Raw genomic sequence first — 6,000 nt, forward strand, 5'->3', positions numbered from 1 at the left:
AAGAAGGAATCTTAGAGTCCGAGGAAGAAATCTACCCTTGTGAAGGAGACTTGTTAATGGTTAGAAGGCTCCTTGGAAGCCAATCTAGTGATCTAGATCAATCCCAAAGAGAGAACTTGTTTCATACAAGGTGCAAAGTTTTAGAAAACACTTGTTCTCTCATTGTGGATAGTGGATCTAGTTGCAATTGTTGTAGCACTAGATTAGTGGATAAGCTAGCCTTAACTACTATACCTCATCCAAAACCCTACAAATTACAATGGATCAATGAGGAGAGAGGTATTTTAGTTAGTCAACAAGTGAATATACCTATCTCCATTGGCAAATACCAAGATGAAGTTTTATGTGATATAGTGCCATTGGATGCTAGTCATATTCTACTTGGAAGGCCTTGGCAATTTGATAAAAAAACTATTCATAATGGCCTAACCAACAAAATAAGTTTCCATCACTTAGGCAAGAAGATTGTGTTGTGTCCTCTATCACCTTCTCAAGTGTGTGAGGACCAACTCAAAATGAAAGTCAAAAGAGAGGGAGAAGAAAAAAAAAAGTAGAAAACAAAGGAAAGAAGAAAAAAACCTTCCCCTAAAGAATAAAGAAGGGGAAGAGAAGGTTCCAAATTTAGAGGCAAGTGTCCCCTCTAAAGACGTTGCTCACAAAAGTTTTATATCCCTTAAAAATGACATCAAAAAAACACTTTTGATTGAACAACCTTTGTACCTTCTCTATTTCAAAGAGACACTTGCTGCCACTAGTCATGAGCTTGAGTCTCTACCTCATGAGGTTCAAAAACTTTTAAAGGAGTTTGATGACCTATTTCCTCAAGAAGTTCCAAGTGGACTTCCACCCTTAAGAGGAATAGAACATCAAATAGACCTCATACCGGGTTCTAGTCTTCCTAATAGGCCCGCCTATAGGACTAACCCTCAAGAAACCAAAGAGATAGAAGCTCAAGTTGATGACTTGTTGAAGAAGGGTTGGGTTCAAAAGAGCCTTAGCCCTTGTGTCGTCCCCGTTCTCTTGGTGCCTAAGAAAGATGGCAAATGGAGGATGTGCACTGATTGTAGAGCCATCAATAACATCACAATAAAATATAGGCACCCAATCCCTAGGCTAGATGATATGTTAGATGAATTGCATGGGGCCATCATATTTTCCAAGATTGACCTTAAAAGTGGTTATCACCAAATTCGAATCAAAGAAGGTGATGAGTGGAAAACCGTTTTTAAGACCAAATTTGGTTTATATGAGTGGTTAGTGATGCCTTTTGGCCTCACTAATGCCCCTAGTACTTTCATGTGCCTAATGAATCATATTCTTAGGGATTGCATAGGAAAATTTGTGGTTGTCTACTTTGATGACATCCTTGTGTATAGTAAGACCTTAGATAAACATCTTGGACATTTAAGGCAAGTCCTAATAATTCTTAGAGTCAACCACCTCTATGCCAACCTTGAAAAATGTATTTTTTGTCAAGAACAAGTAAATTTTTTGGGCTTCATTGTTGGCAAAGAGGGAGTACAAGTTGACTCCGAGAAAATAAAGGCTATCCAAAAATGGCCCACCCCAAAGAGTGTTGGAGAAGTTAGAAGTTTTCATGGCTTAGCTAGCTTCTATAGAAGGTTTGTAAAAGACTTCTCCACACTTGCATCCCCTCTTAATGAGCTTGTTAAGAAGGATGTACCATTCCTTTGGGGTGAAGCCCAAGAAAAAGCATTCAAAACCCTAAAAGAGAAACTCACCCATGCACCCATTCTAGCTCTACCAAATTTTGATCAAACCTTTGAGCTAGAATGTGATGCATCCGGTTTAGGCATAGGTGTTGTGCTACTTCAAGGAGGTCACCCCATTTCTTACTTTAGTGAAAAACTTCATGGGGCCACCTTGAATTATCCCACCTATGACAAGGAACTCTATGCCCTCATAAGAGCTCTACAAGTTTAGGAGCACTACTTGGTGACTAAGGAATTTGTTATTCACACCGACCATGAGTCACTCAAGTATCTTAGAGGGCAAGGGAAGTTGAATAAAAGGCATGCAAAGTGGGTGGAATATCTTGAACAATTTCCCTACATCATCAAATATAAGAAGGGAAAGAGCAATGTGGTAGCCGATGCTCTTCCAAGGAGGCATACCTTGCTCTATACCTTAGGAACCCAAATACTTAGCTTTGATGATGTAAAAGAATTGTATGAGCTTGATTTAGACTTCCAAGCCACTTATGCCAAATGTCTCCAAAAGCCTTTTGATGGATTCTATCTTCTTGAGGGGTATCTTTTTAGAATGGGCAAACTTTGCATACCCCTGTCGCCACCCGCCGAAACGGACATTGGCATTTGCGACGATGGTCGGACTCTTTTTAGTTTTGAAAAATGATGGATTGTTAGAACGACTTATTCTCAAACTGAGACCTCATCGAACTAACAATTTTGTTAAATAATTCTCACCAATCCGTATTAATCCCAAACGGGACCCTCCATGGATTAGTGGTTTTCGCAAAAAGGGGTTCTTGGAGTCGCCACCAATGTTTTACTCAAAACATTGGAAAAAGACATAAGGCAATTGATTTTCGCAAATCAACTTTGGCCATTACAACCAGAGTTTGGGTAAGGGAGTCGATTACGTGTGGGGAAGGTGTTAGCACCCCACAACGCCCCTTTCGGGTTCCCTATGATAGATTATTTCATAAATAATAGCGTAAAATTACTAAACTACTCCTATTTATTAGAACGATTATAAGTAAACTATCTACATGATGAAAGTTTTAAACGTGCAATGCAACAATCAAAAAGAGATAAATGAAAACGGTAAAAGAAAGGATTTGGAAAGAAACCTTCGAAGCGGGCTTTTATATATTCAAAAAGGAGTTAGGAGGCTTTTTGGCGCTCCTTCCCACTACACGTTCGCTCGCTCCTTTCCCTAAAAATAAATATTAACTATGGAAATCAAAGAGATTTCCCTTCGACTTGTTCGAGTCTCAAGCTAAAGGCTCGTGAACCCAAGGATCCATTAGAAAACTTTTGGTCAAAGAGAGTCATGAAGGAGGTCTCATGGGCCATTTTGGGGTTGACAAAACCCTAAGTTTCTTAAAAGCTAAATTTTATTGGCCACACATGAGAATAGATGTCCAAAGGCATTGCTCCAAATGCATTACTTGTTTGAAAGCTAAATCAAGAGTAATGCCTCATGGACTCTATACACCCCTTCCTATAGCTAGCTCCCCTTGGGTAGATATTAGCATGGACTTTGTGCTTGGGCTTCCAAGGACTCAAAGGGGATTTGACTCCATCTTTGTGGTAGTGGACCGTTTTAGCAGAATGGCTCATTTTATACCATGCCACAAAGTGGATGATGTTAGCTATATAGCTAAACTTTTCTTTAGGGAAGTGGTCCGTTTGCATGGTCTACCCAAAACAATTGTGTCCGATAGGGATGCTAAGTTCCTTAGTCACTTTTGGAAAGTACTATGGGAAAAACTAGGAACAAAGCTCCTCTATTCTACTACTTGTCATCCTCAAACCGATGGTCAAACCGAAGTAGTAAATAGATCCCTATCCACTTTGTTAAGGGTACTCCTCAAAGGGAATAAGAAAACTTGGGATGATTGTCTCCCCCATTTAGAATTTGCATACAATAGAGTAGTCCATAAGACTACTAATCTTTCCCCCCTTTGAAGTTGTCTATGGCTTTAACCCAATAACTCCTCTTGATCTTTTACCCCTTCTTAATACCCCTTCCTTGTTTCACAAAGAAGGAGTATCTAGGGCGGATTTTATTAAGAAATATCATGAAAAGATCAAGAGTCAAATTGAAAAATAAACTCAAAAATATGCCAAATACAACAACAAAGGAAGAAAGAAACTCACTTTTGAAGTTGGGGATTGGGTTTGGCTTCATTTGAGGAAGGATAGATTTCCCACTCAAAGGATGTCAAAACTAAACCCTAGGGCAGATGGACCATTCCAAGTCCTTCATAAAATAAATGACAATGCATATAAATTAGACCTTCCTTCTGATTATGACACTAGCTCATCTTTTAATGTATGTGATCTCACACTATTTTTAGGAGCTAAGGATTTGGATGAAGATTCTAATCTGAGGACAGATGCTTCTCAAGAAGGAGGGGATGATGGAGGACCATCCTTGATGACACATGTGGGCCCCATCACTAGGTCCATGGCTAGGAGAGTTGAAAAGGAGGAGGGTGTTCACACACCAAGAGAGACTCTCCTCATGATCATAGAGTATTAGTTCTCTCCTAAGCCTCATTAGTATAGGGTTTATTTTATTTTCCAATTTTACCCTTGTATTTTGGGGTGTTTAGGACTTAGAATTTATTTTCTCTTGTATTTCCCATTTTACCCTTGTATTATGGGGTGCTTTAGATGATTAGGGTTTTAATTTTGGGCTAGGGTGTTACATTAGAAGGGTGACGCATTTTTGGTGTTCATTGGATCTATTTTTTGGTGTTAGAAAGGCTTAGGCCCAAGTGGAGGGCAAAGGTTCCATGGTCTTATCATGCACCTAGGTATAGCCAATCTAAACCCATAGATTCCATCCTTGGCCACCAAGTTGCATCTAGGGTTGTAGACCCCTAAAATTGTCCGGGTCGGAAATAAAACTCTCAAAGATCGAAGGAAAGTCAGCCAGAAGGACTCCTAGAAGACCATAGGATGGCTATCTGTAGGTTTAGAGGTCTTAGAGTAGCTTAAAATAAGGAAGTGGAGGGAATGAAGCCCAATACGGCCGTACTAAACTTAATACGGCCGTATTGAAGCTTCAACACGGCCGCAGTGAACTCAATACGGCGTATTAAAGTTTCTGAAACTTCAATACGGCCGTACTGAAATCAATACGGCCGTATTGAAGCTTCAATACAGCCGCAGTGAACTCAATACGGGCGCATTGAAATTTCTGAATTTCAATACGGCCGTATTGAATTCAATACGGCCGTATTGAAGTTCAAAAATTTCAATACGGCCGTATTGATTCCGTAGCCCGTATTGGGCCTGTTCCCTATAAATATGACGTCAATTGGACGTCATTTCACACTTTTGAACATAGTTTCAACCCTCTCCTTGAGTATTCTGGGGTTTTTGAGCAGTGTTCTGCCCTAGAAATCACTCGGAGAGTTGATCCGACGAAGTTCTTGAGCCCCGAGCCATTTTGCTTGAGGATCGAACCTAGTCGAAGGGAAATCCTCCGGATTTCCATAGTTAAAATTTTATAGGAAGGGAGCGAGCGGACTTGTAGAGCGAGGGAACGCCAAAAAGCTTCCCAGTTTTACGAAATATATAGAAAGCACGCTTCAAAGGTTTCTTCTTCAAAATCCTTCTTTTTACTGCTTTCTGTGTGCATATTTAACTGTCATCATGTAGATAGTTAATTTATAATTGCTTAGAATAAATAGGGGTAATTTAGTAATTCTACACTGTTATTTTAGAAATAATCTGTCATAGGGAACCCGAAAGGGGCACTGTGGGGTGCTAACACCTTCCCCACGCGTAACCGACTCCCTTACCCGACTCTGGTTGTAATGGCCGAAGTCGATTTTTGAATCGATTGCCTTATCCCTTTTTCCAATGTTTTGAGTAAAACATTGGTGGCGACTCCAAAGAACCCTCCTTTTGCGAAAACCACTAATCCATGGAGGGTCCCGCTTGGGATTAATATGGATTGGTGAATCATTTAATAAAATTGCTCGTTTGACAAGGTCTCAGTTTGAGAATACGTCATTCTAGCAATCCATATTTTTAAACAAATAAACGAGTCCAACCATCATTCGCGAATGCCGAAAGCCCGTTTCGGGCCGGTGGCGACAGATGGCGACTCCGCTGGGGAAGCTTCGAGAGTCAGTCCCATTTAGTGACAGATTGTTTTTAACAAATAATTGTTAAAAATTACTTCGTTACCCCTTGCTTGTATGATAACATGATTTATTATATGGCTTTAAATAACTGTTGTATGTTTAAATTCCGCAATTGTTTGAAATACAAACTG

Source organism: Cajanus cajan, chromosome 6 (assembly GCF_000230855.2).
Source record: "Cajanus cajan strain Asha chromosome 6, NIPB_CcT2T_4, whole genome shotgun sequence".
NCBI lineage: Eukaryota > Viridiplantae > Streptophyta > Magnoliopsida > Fabales > Fabaceae > Cajanus > Cajanus cajan.